General features: G+C 36.4%; 1 protein-coding gene across 2 annotated transcripts in view; it reads right to left on the bottom strand.

Annotated features, from left to right (window-relative positions):
- The window catches only part of insc (inscuteable), a 290,338-nt gene that overhangs the window by 180,308 nt on the left and 87,545 nt on the right, over positions 1-22,485 (bottom strand). Inside the window, exon 1 of one of the 2 annotated variants that reach the window (XM_069823100.1) lies at positions 1,775-1,911. The exons of the other annotated variant lie outside the window; for it this stretch is intronic. The gene's annotated coding sequence lies outside the window, so the exon portion shown is untranslated. Of the gene's footprint in view, positions 1-1,774; positions 1,912-22,485 lie in introns of those variants that run through there. 2 annotated transcript variants of the gene reach the window in all.

The following is a 22,485-nucleotide window of genomic DNA, read 5'->3' as shown; positions in this document are numbered from 1 at the left end:
TGGAAGGAATGGTGAACGGTAGAAGAGTTCGGGGCAGAAGAAGATATCAGATGATAGACTACATTAAGATATGTGGATCATATGCGGAGACTAAGAGGAAGGCAGAAAATAGGAAAGATTGGAGAAAGCTGGGTTTGCAGTGAAAGGCGTATGTATGTATGTATGTATGTATGTATGTATGTATGTATGTATGTATGTATGTATGTATGTATGTATGTATGTATGTATGTATGTATGCATGCATGTACAGTGGACTCTCCTAAGTTCGACTGAACAGAATTGAAAGTTCAGTCCAATAAGGGTAGTGGGTGTGGCAGGTGAAATGAATACAAATTCAACGAATACAGTACTGTACTTGCATTTCCTGCCCGCCCCGCGACTTGTGTATGCGCTTCTAGTACCACAGTGGGTTTCGACAGTTCCGTCTCACAAACGGCACAGTTCTCAAATAGAAAAAGAAGAGTTCATTAATTTAAAATCAGTGATTAAATATGGATGTCCTAATCAATAAAATATTCTGTTTTCCTTTAACAAAAGTATCACTATAAGACACAGAACCAATTCCCATTCAAATGGCAAACCCATTTCTTAGTGCCCGTATAGAGGCGTGTCTAATTCTCCTACGTAAGCAGTCGAACTATAGGATGTCGAACTTGTTTTCTGTCGAACTTAAGAGCTTCCACTGTAGACTATGTATGTATGTATGTATGTATGTATGTATGTATGTATGTATGTATGTATGTATGTATGTATGTATGCATGTATGCATGTATGTGTGTATGTATGTATGTAGCCAACAATCTTCAAGGGAACTCCTTTAATAACGAAGATACTTTACAAATTTGACATGACGATTTCTTTAGCTCCAAAGGAGCAGATTTCTTCAGATGCGGAATCGAAAAACTACCCCAACTTTAGCAGAGAGTCTTAAATAATGTAGGAGAATATATTACTGATTAATTTTTGTCTTCTATTCATGTCAAATAAAAATTTGTGCGAGATCGTGCGTATTTGCTTGGTTTGCGCACAAAACCAATCCGCGGTAAGTCTAAAATTCCACATTCAGTATTCCCAATCTAACACACATAACAATTTTCCTCTCCTTACCGCTTAAGTGACATTGATTTTACTGCTTTAGGCTTTTAACATATTATTTTTAGAGACGTTCAATATAGTAATAAGCTTAATTATAAATTGGAAACTTACCACTGCAATTTCACCTAAATTGCACTGTTAATTATTGTTTTTAAATATTTGCAAAAATTAAGTAAACTCTACAACTCCACTAAAGTTACTGCATTCGTGATGCAAGTAACATTAAAGGAAGCCTTTTGTTTTAAGTTCGCATTTATAGACTGGGGGAAAAAAAGACAGACGTATATCACGGCCTGCTGGAGTATAGTAAACACAGAAAACATTTTAAAGCAACAGTGTTGAAGATAGATATTTTTGTTTTGCAAATTTGCCGTCATTGAACAGAAACCAAGATGGAGATTTCATTGCAACTAATTAGAAATTCCTCTTTCAGGTATGTAATAAACGATCTTCGCACAAAATAATGTACGATACACGAGCGGTATGTTTTCTTTCAATTCTCGGAAATTAAAAAAGCTCAACTACGTTTCGCTTTTTCAAACTTTTCCTCGAACATGAAAACTTCAACATACCGCTCTTGTAACGCGTGTTACTATTAAGTCGCAGCGAAAAAACCCTACGAGCGTTTGCATTGACCCAGTAGTTTACACTGCTAATTAAAGATTACAAGAGTCCTTACCTAATCCGAAAGGTCTTCCTTTACTGACATAGTTGGATATCTGCGCCGTTACCGTGTGACGGGGCCACCTGTGTGATGTAACATGGACGCCACGCGTTGCGTTCCGCACACACACACTCAGACACATCTGTCGCCCCAACCGCTACCGTCAGCACTCAGCCAAGGCGGGTCGCGCGTCATATGTTCCAGGTGCAACGAGGTGGGGGGGACCTTCCTGTCCGTCAGCAAGCGTTCAGATTCCGAGATCGCATGCACCCACCCCTCTTAAGCACGACGCAGTAGCATTTTACAAATTTGATTATTTGACTCTTGTTACAGCTTTACGTTTTATTTTTAGCGCCATTCCTTGTTAGTAGTGTAGACTGCCACCCTCATAACTAGAGAGCGCAATTTTAGGCCCTTAAAAGTGGCATTTTAGGCGCCTAAAATAGGCTCTTAAACTCCTTTATTTAGGCTCTATAATATAAAATATAGGCTTCTTGTTAAAGAATGTCACTAATATAAGAGTGTTTTTCATTCATCAATCACTTCCATAGTTTGCTTCACAATAGATGATCAGCACTTATTGTGGCTATTGTGTCGCTTACTGTTGTACTTACAAATGATAATAAAAAAAAAAGGAAGGGGTTGTTATCTGTCTTGGAATGTAAGAGAATGCTTATTCGGGTACAACCCAGCGAGTTTGTGTTAAATTGCTGACAGACAGAGGAAGATATAATAATAATAATAATAATAATAATAATAATAATAATAATAATAATAATAATCTATACTAATAATAAACCTGTAGCCGAAATTTTTCTGGTAATTTTCGATTTTCCAAAAATAATTGGTCCTAACATATAATTAACCACCCTGAAACCGAAAATCGCTTTTTTGAAATTTTTGTTTGTATGTCTGTCTGTCTGTATGTTTGTTACCTTTTCACGCGATAATGGATGAACGGATTTCGATGAAAATTGGAATATAAATTAAGTTCGTTGTAACTTAGATTTTAGGCTATATGGCATTCAAAATACATTATTGAAAAGGGGGGTTATAAGGAGGCCTGAATTAAATAAATTGAAATATCTCGCTTATTATTGATTTTTGTGAAAAATGTTACATAACAAACGTTTCTTTAAAAATAATTTCCGATAAGTTTTATTCCTTGAAAAAGTTTGATAGGACTGATATTTAATGAGATAAATGAGTTTTAAAATTAAAATAACTGCCATCTAAGGCCGTATAATGAAATAAAAAACAAATGACTTCTTCTATAAGGGGCCTTGGACAGCAACAATCGAAAGCTATGAAAGATACCCTACAGAGAATGTTTCTGTGTTTGTATGAAGTAATATCGGAAGCTAAATTAACCGATTTGTATAATTAATTATTATTTTACCATTGGAAAGTGTAGTTTCTCTAGATGGACATAATGCTATAATGTTATTACAGTAACTTCTGATATAATATAATATAATATAATATAATATAATATAATATAATATAATATAATATAATATAATATAATATAATATAATATAATATAATATAATATATAATGTAATATTATATCCTATAATATAATTTAAGTTTTTTGAAGGGTTCAGAACCATAGTGGGCCAAGCGCCATTTACTGAATACGTAGAAAACAAGGGTTAAAATTAAGTTATTACCATAATTCAATGGAAACCTATAACAAGTAAAATAAAGTATACACATTAAATCTAAATGATGTCAATGTTCATTAAACTATGATTGCATGTAATAAAAATTAGAAACATGTTAAAGGAATTGTCATTGCACCAATGAGTGGTCTCTGGACCAAAATGATCGCATTTTAATTATTTGGATGCAATTTAAATTAAGTAACATATTAAACGATTTATCTTTCTATCAAACACGAATGTTCCCTGGATCAAATGTCCTATTTTAATTATGTAATTACTTTATATTTATTTCTAACGGGTGCAGCGGAGCGCACGGGTACGGCTAGTAATAATAATAATAATAATAATAATAATAATAATAATAATAATAATTTGTCCTGCAGGAGTTCTTTTACATGACAGTAAATCTACTGACATGAGCACACTTAAATGTCATTGACCTTGGCTGGGATCGAACCCGCAACCTCGAGCACAGAAAGTCAGCACTATACCGACTACGCTACCCATGCCGACTGAAAGTTGGAATTTTATGATTGAAATATTGTAGGAATGAGAAAGGGTGGCCCCGAGGTACTTTTCTATTGTGTTGTTCACTGCTAGAAAGGAGTTGTTATCTGTCTTGGAATGTGGACGATACGGAATGTTAACAAAAATATTAAACAGCTACGAAAAATTATGCAAAAATAAAAAAATACTTAAAAATAGGCACTAATGTCGAATTAGGCATTTTAGGTACTATAAAACCCCTTTCTTTATATCTATATTTCCATGAAAAATGTAAGTATTAAATCTCAAGCCTGTATGTATCAAGGAAAAAAAAAAGGTTTTTACCTAAATTCCGCTCTCTACTCATAAGAAAATGTAATCTAATAAAGATTCCCGGTATTCTTGAATAGTGACCATAATAAAAGATTAACATGGAATTTTATGAAATCCCTATGATTGCGTGTAACGTCTATGCAGGAATTAGTGTAATAGGATTGCCAAAAATAAATACAATTTTCTGTAAGATTTAAGGGAAGAGGATGATTGAATATGGTGAAAAACCAGTAAATTTTTAATTTTTGTTTCCTTCAAAATCATTTTCGATATGTGAAAAATACATTACATAAAATTTAATGCGCATTTATGGACTTGTCGGCTACTGTGTTGCCAGTTTTAAAGCTCTGGTGCACAGGGCTTTTCAGTGACAAAACTTTGATTGAAATTTACCGTAATTCTAATATTTTGTTTTATTCCATACAGAAAGTTGTAGGCCTATATCTTCGTAACTCGACCTGGGTAGCGTAGTCGGTATAGCGCTGGCTTTCTGTGTTTGAGGTTGCGGGTTCGATCCCGGCCCACGTCGATGGCATTTAAATATGTTTAAATACGACAGGCTCATGTCACTCACGTGGGTACTCCTATCCCTATTGGCTCTCTCTCTCACAGCACAAACAATAACATTGTTACACACATTTTTATACTACCCTAGTTACAAAATTAGATCATTGTTAATCCGGTCTTTTAATCTCTCCATACAGGAAATAACATATGCAGGAGAGCGCATGGTTTTTAAACTGACGTTATAACGATAATATTATCTATCTACTTCGCTCCAATAGATGACGCAATAGTAAGCACATTCCTTTCACGGTTGATCTCCTGGTTGGAGAATAGTATTTAGGTACCGGTATCAAAAAGTGCAAACGGCATCACATTCTGAAGCTCACTGTTTGGATCTTGTGTCTACAAAAATGTACATCTCAATGGAGAAAGCAGCATTTTTGTTAACTAGGTAATCAGTTTGTCAACTTACGAAGTAAGCGACCTCAATAGATTATCTGCGAGCCCAGAACAAATCACCCAGCACTTTACTTGTTCGGTCCCCTTATCTGCATGACGCATTGCTTGGTCACGGGGACGTTGTTACCGCGTAATGTTCGAAAAGTGAAGCGTGATGTATGCAGCGACAACAAGTTTCGCTTTACAAATAGCTTTCATTTTCTCGCATGTAATTTTTCCCTGCAACGCTATTGACTTTGGAGGTCGCATAGTGTGTGCTTAATTGCCGGCGAGCTTCTTGCTAATGTAGCCTACCGCTTGAAAGGTTTCGTTAACTCGTTTTCAACTCAGTAAATTATCGTCACCAATTACATTCTTCCAGTTGTGCTGTCCCAATATATTTTTTTGCTGATAACAGTGATAATAGAGTTATTTATTGTTCTTTCTTTCGGTATACCTTTCATTCTTTCTTCATTACTGCCTATTTATTTATACCTAATAGATCAAGACGACTTGTTCACAGGAGTGACACCAGTAACATGGCATCAGTTGTTAGAGCCCACTAAAAATTTGCGTTACTTATCTTGCATAGTAGCAGCAGTAAATTGATTGATTGCTTTCACGAGGGCTGGATACGGGATGGATATTAGCACATAGGACGTTTAGGCCCAATGAACGCACTAAATGCGATGATTGTCTAACGGATGGATCGGACAGCATTCGTGAATAGACATTGACAGGCGGGCCATCCTTCTTGAGCCCTGTAGGTTAGGTCTCATCATCTACTGACACGCCAGTAGTACTAGTAGTGGTGGTAGTAATAGTAGTAGTAGTAGGCCTAGTAGTAGTAGTAGTAGTAGTAGTAGTACAGTGGAATCCTTCTTAATTCTGAGTCTAAGGGAAATTTAAAGAAATTCAGAACCCAGACCCTGGAACTCCAAGCCCTTAGAACCTAATTATACGAGCATCGGAAACCCGTACTATTCTCCAGACATCACCCCAGCCTATTTTTACTGTTATAGATGATAAATGAGACGAGGGGGAAGTAAAGAGTACTTATGGAATGAAAGAAGGAAACGGGAGTACTCCGAGAAAAACATTGTGTAACGTCTGTTTCTTCAACAGTAATCTCACTAGATGTTTTGATTTATCTAGAGAAAATCAAACTCGAGTGGGATTTAATTGACTATTAGCCTACACGATTAAAAGAAAATATATAAAGATTAGATGAAATAAAGTACTTTAATACAATAAAATATTAATCGACTTACTAAACTGTATTGAAAATGTACTATTGCAACATCTCATCGTTACAAATATTCCGCTAGATGCCAGTAGTGTGTTATGATCTGCTGTTCTCTTGTTACCAGTTGTGATAACTATACAATCTTCATTGAATTCTATGGACGATTACTAGTCAAGAAGGCTTTGTTGATTCAGTTTCATTTTTATTAAAACAGTTGCATTCCATTTCAATTATTAATACAATATATTAAACAATCTATGATACGTGACTATCCATAATCTCATACAGCAGAAAAGTTTTAATTAAGGACTATGAAATAAACATGAATCTTTTTAAAAGGTACAATATTAGATATATTGTTTTACACTGATGATCAAGTCCAATTTTCCAGGTCAGAGGATGATTTACAAAACTCTATGTATAACATAAACAAAGTTTCTCAAAACTATGATAAGGAAATTTCTTTTTCTAAAACAAAAATCCTTATTTCCAAGGAGAAAGATCCTATTTCAATCAAAATGTACGTTAATAATTCTCTATTAGAAAGAGTAAGTGTCTTTAATACTATATATGTTATGCATATTATGAATGACACAGATATATTGAACAAAATTGTTACTAAATCCCTTAAAATTATGGACACCATAAATTCTGTCTTGAAACCACTACTGGCCGAAGAGCATAGCAGAATGAAAATGTAAAAAATTTTAGCTACGCCAGTTGTGGCATATGGTTATGAATAGGGGCGGATATTGATGAAAAGTCATCATCTTATTTTTCACATTAGGACGATGCCTATTAATATAGAAATAATTTCTATGTTAATATGACCGTAAAAAAATAATTTATTATATTGCATTTTTTGACGTTTTTGAACTAATAGGTCATTTTTATATTTTATTTCGGCCTTTTTTGGTTATTTTTATTACTTTGAAGAACTCTTACATCATTTGGAATGCATTTTACTTTCTTTACCGATTATTATTATTATTATTATTATTATTATTATTATTATTATTATTGTCAGTTATCAATATCATCATTGCTATCTCTGTTTTCTTTCTTTTTGTTGTATTAGCTCGATGAGAGCTCTATAATGTACTTTTGACTCTGTTGACCCTCTATAGGGCTTTAACTTAATTTGTATCATTTTCATCAGTGTTTGTATTTCTTTTTTGTATTTATATGTGCTATCTGGTAGGATGGAAGAGAAGGCCTTATGGCCTTAATCCTGTCAGATTAAATAAATTATTATTAAATTATTATTATCTGTTAAATCATTTTCTAAGAAAATAGGTCAGTAGTAATTACCTACTGAATAAGTGAATTACAGTGAAGTTTGAGTTTTATAGTTTGGAACAGACTCTAAAGTCCATCCCTAATTCCACTGAAGGCTTGACTTCACACAACGGAAGTAATATAAAATGCTTGAGAACAGCGTAGTTTAAGTGAGGGCTTTGACCGACCACCCCTGATTGAAACACATTGTAAACTGTCATTAAAAACTATAGTTTTTCTATAAAACCTTAATTTTGTTGCATGTTCTTTTTCTTTATCTTAGCTAAATTCCAGGAAGTTGTCTCTTCTCTCCGAGACTTGCAGGGCAGTCATTGAAACAAGTTGACTAATTTTTAAGAAGTTGTGGTGCGAGTACGGTGGATAATATTAAAATGTCATTTTCTTTTAATTTTCTGTCATTTTTCCATTGGTTTAAGGGCATTTTAATGATCATTTTAAGTACATTTTTAGGTCATCAACATCCGCCCCCTAGTTATGAAACATGGTCTGTCAGAAAGAAGGATAAGGCTCGAATAACTGCAGCTGACATGAGGTTAAAGCGATGTACGGCTGGATACACAAATGGGATCACAGAAGAAAGAAGACGTAGTGAAACAATTACAGATTGAACATATTTTGCTATACCTAGGACATCAAAAAGGGAAAATTGAAACAACCATGTCAATAGAATGAACAGCGAAAGAATCCCGAAAGCTGTCCATCAATATATAGACCTCGAGGAAGGAGATCAATTGGACGTGTTGCTAAAAGATGGACTGGGCCAGTAACAGGCCATATGGCCTAATACATGATTGGCAAATGATAATTTTCTTATTACTACTACTACTACTACTACTACTACTACTACTACTACTACTACTACTACTATTGTGGTGATGGAATTTTCTGTTACACTTCTTCGTTTGTTCAGTTGCGTGTGGGTCCAACCCGCACAAACAAATCCGGATTGAAAGAGCCAAACTAACACTGTATTATCAGTTCAGCCGAACCTTCTCCCCCTCTGTAGAGTGGGGGTGGGTTTGTTGACTGTTGCGAGAGACCAGGTGGTCGGGCAGCAGCAACGCGCGAGGCCCGCACGCGCTCTCCCACGCGACAACCGGCTCCCCGAACCACAACAACCCCATAAGGTGACCACCAACCGTAAACAATTGCTTAACGGTTTGACAGGATGAACTGGAATGGGATCGTGGCACTGCATTCAGAGTCTGTTGTCTCTATCAGCAGCACGATAGTGTTTACTTACGAATAAATAACATAATATTCAAATTTCATGTTCAGGAATTATCTTTTACTTTAGATTTCAGCCATTCAGATTGATATTACTCATACAGGGTGTAAGGGGTTTAAGTGCCGTCCTTTTCATAGTCTTCGGAGACGGTCTACAGCAGTCATCGGCAGAGTTGTACTCACGATGACATCAGGCAATGCAACCAGCAATACACATGACGTCGCATGGTTGTGGGTAGGGTGGAGGGCCCGCTCAGACATCAGTGGTGTGCAGCCATCACAAACTTCATATTTACTGTACCGTAACTATCAAGGTGCCACAGAATTCTAAGTTTATGTCGCAAATAGCCAATCTCAAGATAGCGAATAAACTTTCATCTTTCAGCCGCGATCTTTGTTTCGATTTTGCAAGTTTCAATTTTGAAAAAAAAATGTTCGCAACTGTAAGTGGAACCAAACATAGCCGCTATATTGGCGGCAATTAACCTAAGGGAAGCATATTTTTCCGTAGACAGAATTTTAAAGAAATTTAAACCACACATGTCTTTGCACCGCGTTTGTAAATATGTGTCACTCTGTAAATCAGCTACTACTTGCTGCATTTCTGGTTTAACCTTGTTTATGTCTATGGTCAAAGGATTCGCAAAACGTAAGAAATCATTTGCATATTTTAAAAATCACCGAATCTCCGTTGTTGAAATTCTGTTTTTCGATTTAGATGAGCATAATTATTTAAATTTGATTCAGAAATATCAGAAAAAGATTGTAAGCATGGGAAATGATGGAACTGTTTTTCCCTCATATTTGATTTGCAGATATTTATCATTGTAATGAATGATTGCACTATATCGTACATATCTACTACGTTTTGCTCTTCGTACTGCAATTTGGATTTAAAATGTTCATAAATACCTGTGATTTTATGATATATCATGATACGTTATTAATTTATGGAGAAAGTCGCCGTAATTGAAGTGCGGCAAGAAGGATGTACCGTCAAAGAAGGTTACCTGATCGGCGAACTTTTGTAGCAGTTTCTCAACGATTATTAGAAACTGGGAGTCCCTTACCCCGTTTCGAAAATAACACTACGAGAAATTTCTTTAAAAATGATACTGCTTTACGGAAGCGGGAGAGATTAAAATTTTGCATTAGAAAAAAAGTTCATGTGATTTTGTGCAGTAAACCATTATTGTTTAGACGTACAATAAAAAATGGAGTAATAGTGTTAAATAAAATATAAATTTACCATTATGTTTTATTAATGAGCTTGAAAGTTTGTATTTGCTGCTCTTTTTATGTAAACAACAGTTGTTCTGGTCCGCCCTTGCATTATAACAGAGCATCTGTTTTGTACCGGTATGTCTGTACCCGCTTGAGCTGTACTGTGTACTTCTAAACCGCCTCCTCTCCATCCAGCAACGTTGCAGAACGTCTAATATTGTCAACTTTAATAATTAGTTAAATATTGCAATTAGAAAAAAATTGTAAGGACATTCTTTCTTCCTTATGACATGAATAATTATCAGTTAAAATAATGACACTTATACACCTTACACCCTGTATATTACCCACGCTTTCATGCCTAAGTTATCCACAGAAATAATATAGGATTCTGAAGACAAGGCTCAACCCACCGGAAAATATCCCAACCACATAGCTTGCCGGTTTGGACAGCGACTTTTATGTAAGTGAGCCCCGGTTCAATCCCTGACGAACATGACATTCGTGGTGGACGAAGCCGAGGTTTTTTTACTTTTTTTCTTGGAACACACTGGATTGCTAAAACGACTGACTTTGCTTCTACTGTGCTTCCTGCTCATAGGAACCAAGCTAAGAATTTCATCGTCCCTCATACATCCACCGCCCATTGAGACGCTTGCCTGCCGGTCTGAAGTTGTGCTCGGGCGCGGGTTCGATCCCCGCTTGGGATGATTACCTGGTTGGGTTTTTTTTCCGAGGATTCCCCAACCGTAAAGTGAATGCCAGGTAATCTATGGCGAATCCTCGGCCTCATATCTCGCTATCACCAAACTCATCGACGCTAAATAACCTAGTAGTTGATACAGCGTCGTTAAATAACAAACTAAAAAACTCCAGCGCCCACTAACGAGTTAGAACCCACGTCACTTCGATCCAGAAGAAGTGACGATAACCACACAAGCACAGAGGAAAGTGATGTGAGAGACTAATTATTCCCGAAACTCGTAGTTTTCACTCTTGAATCTTCATGTGTGTCGGTCGTGATGTGTGTAACGCCTACTGCACAGCTTTGACGTTTAATGAATGACACAGTCGACGACGACGGCTCGAATTCAGCCAGAATGTGGCCCGCCCGTTGTCAGTGTGATTCTAGAAAATTGACTCTTAGGTGAATATCGGCCTATAAACCGTGTGCGGCTTAAAACACCACTAAAATACAAGTTCATAGCTCTAATAAGAAACGTATCTAAGGGGGCTGGGTACTGATTTGTATAATATTAAATATTTTCAGAATCAAAGTGTAATTGGAAATTTCGATGCTTTCAGTGCAAACCCAGCATTCTCCAATATTCCCTATTTCTGCCTTCCTCTTTTTCCTCGCATGAGCTATGATTCATACATCTTAATGTCGTCTATCATCTGATATCTTCTGCTTTCTCCCTGTTTTTCTATATTATTGTACTAGCCGTACCCGTGCGCTCCGCTGCACCTGTTAGAAATAAATATAAAGTAATTACATAATTAAAATAGGACGTTTGATCCAGGGAACAACTTTTACAACAGCGCAAGATAATCTGCTTCGCTCATTACCCAATTTTTTTTTGCATTGCATTTATTACATATATATTTTATGTATTTTAATACGATTCAATTGAGCATAGTTAAAATTTGAATTATAAAATAATGGATTGCTAAGCTAACGTACTATTACTGCATACTAAATCAATACACTCTCGTTGTTCGTTAATTCTCTGAGATTAAAATGAGTGTACATAAATATTATTTTAAGAAATATAGAAAACGAATGTACAAAATAGCCTATCAAATTTTCTGTGCATAAGAAGCTATTTTAATCTTACCTGTCCTCGATTTACTCAGACGTTACTGTAATAGCATTATAGCAATATGTCCCTCTAGAGAAACTACACTTTCCAATGGTGAAATAATTAATTATACAAATCGGTTAATTTAGCTTCTGATACTACTTCATACAAACACAGAAACATTCTCTGTAGGCTATGTTTAATAGCTTTCGATTGTTGATATCCAAGGCCCCTGTTTCGATTGTTGTTGTCCAACGCCCCTTATAGACGAAGTCATTTGTTCTTAATTCATTACACCGTCTTAGATGGCGTTATTTTAATTTTAAAACTCATTTATCTCATGAAATATCAGTCCTATCAAAATTTTGTAAAGAATAAAACTTATCGGAAATCATTTTTAAAGAAACTTTTGTTATGTAACATTTTTCACAAAAATCAATAATAAGCGAGATATTTCGATTTACTTAATTCAGGCCCCCTTATAACCCCCCTTTTAAATAAAGTATTTTGAATGCCATATGGCCTAAAATCTAAGTTACAACGAACTTAATTTATATTCCAATTTTCATATAAATCGGTTCAACCATTATCGCGTGAAAAGGTAACAAACATACAGACAGACATACAAACAAAAATTTCAAAAATGCGATTTTCGGTTTCAGGGTGGTTAATTATATATGTTAGGACCAATTATTTTTGGAAAATCGAAAATTACCAGAAAAATTTCGGCTACAGATTTATTATTAGTATAGATTTGTATTCCTGGTGCTGTGGAAGAGAAAGCCTGAATAAATAGATAGACAGACAGACAGACAGACAGACAGACAGACAGACAGACAGACAGACAGACAGATAGACAGACAGATAGATAGATAGATAGATAGATAGATAGATAGATAGATAGATAGGTATACAGACAGATAGATAGGTATACAGACAGATAGATAGATAGATAGATAGATAGATAGATAGATAGATAGATAGATAGATAGATAGATAGATAGATAGATGGATGGATGGATGGATGGATGGATGGATGGATGGATGGATGGATGGATGGATGGATGGATGGATGGATGGATGGATGGATGGATGGATGGATGGATGGATGGATGGATGGATGGATGGATGGATGGATGGATGGATGGATGGATGGATGGATGGATGGATGGATGGATGGATGGATAGACAGGCAGACAGACAGACAGACAGACAGACAGACAGATAGATAGATAGATCTTCTCCTGCCCCGATCTCTTCTCTCTTTCACCATTCCTCCCAGTGCATCCTTCAGTAGGCAGTTTCTTCTCAATATTTGAGGAGAAAAATTCGCTCCGGCGGCGGGGATCGAACCCGGGTCCTTGGTTCTAAGTACCAAGCGCTCTGACCACTGAGCTACGCCGAATTCAATCCACAGCACCGGACCGAACTCTCCTCCTACAGTGTTTCCCTTTTGTGGCCTGACTCCAAGTCGGGCATATACGTTGACGTTTATATTTCAAGTCAATTGCCATTTTACAAGGAGCGCACTCAGCTGAGTGACTAATGGCCGGGATTCCGCAGTAAAGTGCACAGCAATCTGTACAGAATCATAGGCCTACACTGCTAGCTAGACGAATTTCCTAAAGATGTTATTAATTGGTCCAACAGAATAATATCGCCGGAGCGAATTTTTCTCCTCAAATATTAATTGTCACTATGACAGATATTATTCTGTTGGATCAATTAATAACATATTTAGTAAAAGTTTCTTCTCAGCCAGTGACCCAACCAATTCCTTTTTCTGTTCCTGATCAGTTTCAGCATCATTCTTTCTCCACCCACTCTTTCCAACACAGCTTCATTTCTTATTCTGTGCGACAGGCTCATGTCAGTAGATTTACTGCCATGTAAAAGAACTCCTGCGGGACAAAAATTCCGACACACCGGCGACGCTGATATAAACACGGCAGTTGCGAGCGTCGTTAAATAAACCACAATTAAATTAAATTTATTTGCTTATTCTGTCTGTCCATTTCACATATTCCATTCTTCTCCACATCCACATCCACATTTCAAATGCTTCTATTCGCTTCGTCGTAATATCTATGTTTCTGTTCCATACAGTGCTGCACTCGACACAAAGCACTTCACTAGTCTCTTCCTTAGTTATTTTTCCAGAGGTCCGCAGAAGATGCTATTAAAAGCTTCCTTTGCCATTGCTGCCTTCCTTTTGGCTTCCTGGCAGCAGCAACTCATGTTACTGCTTATAGCACATCCCAAGTAGGCCTACTTGAAGCTGTCCACTTGCTCTACTGTCTCATTTCGAATTCGCAAGTTTACCTTCCTTATTTTTCTTCTTATAACCATTTGCATTTATCTTCATCCCAGGGTTTAAGATAGAAAATACATAATTGTCGCAAAAATGCACAAACGTAAAATTAAGAAATTAATAAAGTATGCAGAAATAAAAGTTATGTAATTTTTTCTTGGAGTTTTATTACGACCAATCCATCTTACTGCACTCTAGATATACTTACGTAAGTAAATCATAACACGTAGGTATGTTTAGATTCAATTATGTTGAATTTACATCACATTAAAGTGCGTTATTTTATGGACACTCTAAACAATGAAATTCTTTACAAGCAGGACCTTCAAGATTTAATGTTAGCAGAGTGCTAACTCTTTTTACTGAAAGGCGGTTTCTAATTCCAGTTTTTACAAGATTCATGCAACTAAATCCTCGCTCACAATTTACAGTATGCGATGGAATTATATAAATCAATTAGAAGAAATTGTTCACTTAACTTACATGACTTGCACCAGCTCTTTGAAATCAATCCCTGAACATCTATTGCTCAATACCTTTTTGAACATTGCCTATGCCATTAGCATTTCATTTAAATTCAGATTAGTTCAAACACATCTCTGATTTCATTTTCTACATTACAATCTTCGTGTCTGAAGTCCAATCTGGTTGTCACGTTTTTCCACATTTACATTCAAAGTTTGTTGCATTTTTAGAAGTCGAGTAGCAAAATGCGACAACTGCGACTGTGTCTTAAACCCTGCTTTATCCCACACTGCTCACAGCATTTAGTTCCAATATTTGCAAAACAATAGTAATAAAATATTCTTTCTCAAAAACTATTACAGTTTACTTACTTACTGGCTTATAAGGAACCCGAAAGTTCATTGCCGCTCTCACATAAGCCCGCCATAGGTCCCTATCCTGAGCAAGATCAATCCAGTCTCTATCATCATATCCCACCTCCCTCAAATCCATTTTAATATTATCTTCCCATCTACGTCTCGCCCTCCCCAAAGGTCTTTTTCCCTCCGGCCTCCCAACTAACACTCTATATGCATTTCTGGATTCGCCCATACGTGCTACATGCCCTGCCCATCTCAAACGTCTTTGATGTTCCTAATTATGTCAGGTGAAGAATACAATGCGTGCAGTTCTGCGTTGTGTAACTTTCTCCATTCTCCTGTAACTTCATCCCTTTTAGCCCCAAATATTTTCCTAAGCACCTTATTCTCAAACACTCTTAACCTATGTTCCTCTCTCAAAGTGAGAGTCCAAGCTTCACAACCATAAAGAACAACCGGTAATATAACTGTTTTATAAATTCTAACTTCCAGATTTTTTGACAGCAGACTGGATGATAAAAGCTTCTCAACCGAATAATAACACGCATTTCCCATATTTATTCTGCGTTTAATTTCCTCCTGAGTGTTATTTATATTTGTTACTGTTGCTCCGAGGTATCTGAATTTTTCCACCTATTCAAAGGATAAATGTCCAATTTTTATATTTCCATTTCGTACGATATTCTCGTCACGAGACATAATCATATACTTTGTCTTTTCGGGATTTACTGCCAAACCTATCTCTTTACTTGCTTCAAGTAAAATTCCTGTGTTTTCCCTAATCGTTTGTGGATTTTCTCCTAACATATTCACGTCATCCGCATAGACAAGAAGCTGATGTAACCCGTTCAATTCCAAACCCTCTCTGTTATCCTGGACTTAATGTTAAAAACATAAACTTTATATAATACATATCATAATAGTAGGGTATTCTGTGATAAAATTTTGAATAAATTAGCTTGAAAATTGCGTGATTTAGAAATTTCACCTGTGGATTCTCTTTCACCAAAGCCAGCACGGATCTCACAGAAGCGGAATCTTTTGAGGACAACGACACGAAGTTGCGGGACTATTTGCACAACGAAAATGTTTTGACTTTCTTTCGCATAATATGTTAATAACCTTAATAGGAGTCGCGAGTGCCGGATGAATGGCAGGACTCCTGCTGGGCCCGACACGACGTCGCGTTCCTGGAAGCAACCTGGAGGTGTGGCTGAATGGCAAGCCCTCGGATTCGGCAAGTCGTAAAGTCGAAATTCTATTACTGCGTGGAGGTCCATTAAGTGGTTCGTATCTCTCCATTTAGTGCACCTCATTATTGGCTCGGGGATAACGACCCCGCCACAATAACACAGAAGCTGCTTTATTCAATGAAGCCACTCCGACTGGTTTAGTGGCGAACACTGTTTGCACACCCTCTGTGTGTCTGCTATTACAAATTTGAAACACTTCTCCCTCTCCCAATATAGACTAGTAGCTTGTTCTTTTCACTTGTGCTGGGATTCTCACAGTAAAGGATACTATCATCGAAGACAACGTGGATTAGCCTGTCTCATCTCCATGCCACAGGAAGGTCAACGGCTCTTCGAACTCTTAGTGTCTAGTACCATAATTTTATGGGATTCAGGTTACAGGCACCCGCACAGCGTTCGTGTCTTCTATACATTATATTACATCTGTAATGCATACATATTCAATTCGTTTCTCTCTATTTTTATTAATAATCTACCAAATATTTTGATTTGGAACTAGAGTACGTCTTTCTACTCATTGGGCATGGGGGTACTTGGGAATTGATCGTCTCATAAAAATACAACCTCCTCTCCTTGTCTTGTCGTCTCATTGTTCTCCTTGTATTGCCTTCTCTTCTTCCCTCGTTCTCCTTGTTTTTTCCTTTTTCCCTGTATTGTCCTAGTTCTTCTTGTAATCGTCTTGTTTTTGTACTACTATTGTCCTCCGTTTCTTTTCTTCTTTTCTTCTCCTTACCGTCACATTATTCTCCCTATATTCCCCTTGTTCTCATTATAATTCCCTTGTTTTCCCTATATTCACCTTATTCTTCCTGTGGAAGTTCTCTTTGTCGTCCCTTTGTTCTCTTTACCTTCCCCTTATTCTCCTTATTTTCCCCTGTCTATTTTGCATTCCACTTGTTTCCTTTGCCTTCTCCTTGTTCTCCTTTTATTCTCCTTATCATTTTTGTATTACCCTTCTACTCAAAGATTCCCCTTTGTTCTCCGTGTGGGAGTAGTTCTTGTTGTATCCTTCTCTTTGTATTTCACCTGGTCTCTTTATCTTCCCCTTCTTTTCTTTGTCTTCCCCTTATTTTTCCTTATCTTCCCCTTGTTCTTCTCGTAATTGTTTTGTTCCCTTTGTCTTCTCCTTATTCTTCCTTTGTTCCACTTCTTTTCTTGTATTTGCTAGTATGTAAAGATTCTTTTTCTTCTCCCTATGAAAGTTCTCCTTGTCGTCCCCTTGTTCTCTCTGTCTTTCCTTCTACGTAAAGATTCTCCTTGTTCTTCCTATGAAAGTTCTTCTCGTTGTCCCTTTGTTCTCTCTGTCTTCCATTCTACGTAAATATTCCCCTTGTTCTCCCTGTGAAAATTCTTCTTGTCGTCCACTTGTTCTCTTTTTTTTCCCTTCTACGTAAAGATTCCCCTTGTTCTCCCTATGAAAGTTCTCTTTGTCGTCCCCTTGTTCTCTCTGTCTTCAATTCTACGTAAATATTCCCCTTGTTCTCCCTATGAAAATTCTTCTTGTCGTCCACTTGTTCTCTTTTTTTTCCCTTCTACGTAAAGATTCCCCTTGTTCTCCCTATGAAAGTTCTCTTTGTCGTCCCCTTGTTCTCTCTGTCTTCCATTCTACGTAAATATTCCCCTTGTTCTCCCTGTGAAAGTTCTCCTTGTCGTCCCCTTAGCCTCTCTTTCTTCTCTTCTACGTAAATATTCCCCTTGTTCTCCCTATGAAAGTTCTCTTTGTCGTCCCCTTGTTCTCTCTGTCTTCCATTCTACGTAAATATTCCCCTTGTTCTCCCTGTGAAAGTTCTCCTTGTCGTCCCCTTAGTCTCTCTTTCTTCTCTTCTACGTAAATATTCCCCTTGTTCTCCCTATGGAAGTTCTCCTTGCCGTATCCTTGTTCTCTTTGCCTTCTCTTTATTCTCCTTGTCTACCCCTTATTCTCCTTGTCTTCCCCTTGTCCTCTTTGTATTCCTATTGTTCCCTTTACCTTCTCCCTATTCTCCTTTTATTCCCCTTCTACGTAAAGGTATGCAGCATAGGAAAAGCTGTGCATTTCATTTTTACTAGCCAAATATCAGCACATCTTCATTATGGTTTTCCTTTAGATCTTCTTATTAAGTCTTTCAATCATCTCGCCTTTACTAATGGTTATGATACTTGCTAATAAAGCCAAGATATCTATGGGTAAACCGTAAATCAAATGTGTATGCCTGTAGGCCTGTGTTGTTGTTGTTTTTTTTTTTTTTTTTTTTTGTGAAAAGAAACTTGAAATGTCTTTATTCAACGTTTAACGTTATCAGTTTATTTTATCTTATATACGCTGATGATTACTTCGCTTATATTTAATGAAATGTAAACTGTTACTGAACTATTAAGTTTCTTTTCGTTGCAAGCATTTTTCATCAATGTTACTTTACAAGTATCTGTAGTATGATAAAACAGATCTACATAAATGTTATATTCGTATTGCTTCCCGCCAATGAAGCCATCTTGTATTAGAAACAGAAGTAGAAAGAAGGGAATAAAGCTGACATGTGGAATGGGTAAAGCAAGCCTACTTGATTCTCACCCCTATTCCTCATCCCTGTGTTAGACGAATCGTAAACATTTAATTCCTGTCTCTGAAACGCTACAAAAGAATTTACCGAAATTTACGATTTTAAAAGGAAACTATCCACAAGAAACAAAATGTTATTACTTATTAAATTTTCTGTTCATCTCGCTACAAGAGTTCATACCTGAAAAGGAAAGTTAAGTTTCCTTCCATACTATATTCATTAATGAGGACCATCTGCTAGTGTGGTCAGAGTTAACAACTATCCACGGAAGAAACACAAAAAAGAGACACATAACCCGTACTTTCTGAGTTCATTTGGTGGATATGTATATATGCTATCAGGTGATACGTGAATATTTATATACAACATAGACCTATATATCCACATACAGTATGTATGATGATCGTAACAACTTGGAGGTCTATAATATAAATTTTAAAGAAATGCGATCACATGTGGCACTACTAGAGCAGCCTTGAGGGAACTCCATTCCGAGCACAAATTTCCTTTTTTGGAAAGAAAATAACGAAGGCATTTCAGTAAAAGTCTTCAAATAAAATTGTTTAGCGGCAGTAAATAAACATAAAAAGCAACACGACTCTGTAACGCTTGTATATCGCCTTCTTTGGAACCCAATTAAACCAACAACTACTTAACATGACATCTGGAACGTCCTCTATCACTCACTGACAGTTTAATGAGCTTCGATTTAAGTTTTTTCATACTTAATTTTCTACATATTTTTCAGACAGTAGACAATGTTTTGTCTTGTGTTTGGATAAAGTAAATATTTGGTGTGTAATATTATTGATGAATGTGATCATTGTATGCGAGTTGTATGGTAATGTATCGTCCTCCGACCCCAGAGGCATTGATATGTTCTTAATGAATCCTGTTACTGTTCTATTCCGTCGTTGAAATCTCTTTCTCCCGACACTTCTGTTATTATGAGACGTGAATTTTGTATAAATTCATTAAAGATGAGAGAAAGCACTTCAGAAAAATTCGGTAATTATTTCGAAATAATCTATTATTTGTCTAACATTGTTTAACATTAACAGAGTAATTATTATATTACTTACTTACAAATGGCTTTTAAGGAACCCGCAGGTTCATTGCCGCCCCCACATAAGCCCGCCATCGGTCCCTATCCTATGCAAGATTAATCCAGTCTCTATCATCATATACCACCTCCCTCAAATCCATTTTAATATTATCCTCCCATCTACGTCTCGGCCTCCCCAAAGGTCTTTTTAACTCCGATCTACCAACTAACACTCTACATGCATTTCTGGCTGTGGTCGTGCCGGAGAATCATTCCCATTCCGAGGTTTATTGTATGAATTCGTAACAAGCTGTTTTTTACGGTGATGGGTTCTTAGTCCTATTACTATTTATAATATAAATTCATTCATTCCCATATCAGAAATAAGTGAACATATAGGCCTAAAGTTATTGCTCTTAAAATACATAAAAAATCAACATGACGGGAGCCACTGGTGTAGCTCAGTCGGCTAAGGCGCTTACCTGCTGATCTGAAGTTGCGCTCGCGCGCGGGTTCGATTCCCTCTTGGACTGATTACCTGGTTGGGGTTTTTCCGAGGTTTTACCCAACCGTAAGGCTATTTCTTGTGCAGCTTTACTTTGTATATAGTGTATTTTTTCTGTTTATTTCTATTATTGTATTTGTATTCCTGGTGTTGTGGAAGAGAAGGCCTGATGGCCTTAACTACACCAGAATAAATAAATAAATAAATGAATAAATAAATAAATAAATTAATTAATTAAATAAATAAATGTCATATAATCTGTTTCGCCAAATACCATCTCGCTATCATCAATACTACCGACGATAAATAACCTAGTAGTTGATAGAGCGTCGTTAAATAACCAACTAAAAATAAAATATACATGACGGACCAGTGATTTGCGCAATGGTCAAAGTGCATCTTTCGACAGTGGGTAAAAGTTATTGGTGTTAGAATTTTGCATACATAATGAATATTTGCCTATGCCTAATGCTCTGTGTAGTCTCTGGAGGAAGTATGAAACCTGCCAACTCCGCGTTACGAAATTGTCAAGTGTTAATGGATTTACGACCTCTATGTAGCGTCGGAGTATTGCAAAATTGGATGTGTAATTTCTGCAATTATTTTGCCTTTATTTGTTTTTTTTTTTTTTGTGTGTCTTTTCTTCTCTCGTCATTTCAATTTCCCTCCCGGCCTTGCGTTAGTTAGGCCTACTTGTATCTTCCTACCTTATGTATCCTTCTTTTATAGCTTCTTCATGATTTATTTGATTCTTGTTTCTTCCAATTATCTCTCCAACGTTTTTACTTTCTACCATCGTTCCATTTTCTTTCGCTCATTCTTTTCTTTTTATCTCTTTGCATGTTTTTTTCTACTTCTTCACTCCCTTTTTTCCTTTTATGTTTGGCTCTTTTACGTGAATTAAATAAGAAGTAAAAATAAAAAAAAAATGTTAACAGAATTGGAAAACATTGCATGCAGTAATATTTAAGAGCTTCGTACAATCCAATGCCATCGAATTATGACGAATTTCTAGCGATACAAATACTCAGCATAGATTTCTTCAGAAGGGAAACATAAGAACCCCGATCCAGGCAAGATTACCAGTTAGCAGTTATTAACCACATGCAGTTGCCTTGATTAGCGGACAGAATCCCCGTGGCCGATTTCTCTACTGAGTCAGATCGTTGGCACGACTATTTCGTGGTGATAATTTGTTTAAAAAATAGGCGAGAAGTGGACGGATCAAATAACTCACTTCAGATTTTCTTGCATTGTCCAACATCTCCATGGCAACTTTGCGAAGTTAATCACAGGAATTTGAATGTTACTTGGATCAGTGCATAAAGCTACGAAACATGTGAAATTACTAGGGCTAGGATTTTGATGATCTATAAATAATGAAAAAATGTCCTAAAAGTAATGTATTTATGAAATAAAAATCATGGGTGCTATTCATAGACATTTCGCAGCACGCGCTACGAGCGTACTAAGCTAGCCCCGGCTATCCACTGGTTACTAGCACAGAATTCAAATCATATCCTATCGCTAACACTGGTTTATGAATACGAAAAACGCTGATCATCCACCGGAAACCGGCGCTAAAAATGTCTGTGAATACGGCCCTTAAAAATATGCCCTTAAAAATGCTCTAAAAATTGATCTTACATAATTGGCTTAGTAGGAATATTAATATTTAGACTAGTAATTAAATTAAATTCTAGTGCCAACATTCAAGTTTCTTTAATTTTACATAATTTTTTCTAAGTAGTACACTTTAATTAATTATTTCACCTGATGTAGTTCCATGTAGTCCACCACAAGGCCACTATTACCCGGAACTAGCAGGTATAGAGGAGTCTATATTGAAGGGGTGGTTGGACTGATCTATTACGTGGGGGTGTACTACGTTAAAATGACAATAGTTGTGTAGAAAAACGATTAAAATAATATATAAAATAATGGGTATTAATTGACAATATATGTAGAGAAAATGTCAAAGGAAAAAGCAATATTTTATATTAATAATGGGGATTTATG

This window comes from Periplaneta americana, chromosome 4 (assembly GCF_040183065.1).
Source record: "Periplaneta americana isolate PAMFEO1 chromosome 4, P.americana_PAMFEO1_priV1, whole genome shotgun sequence".
NCBI lineage: Eukaryota > Metazoa > Arthropoda > Insecta > Blattodea > Blattidae > Periplaneta > Periplaneta americana.
The sequence above is the reverse complement of the archived record's forward strand: the minus strand, read 5'-3'. Positions and strand labels throughout refer to the sequence as shown.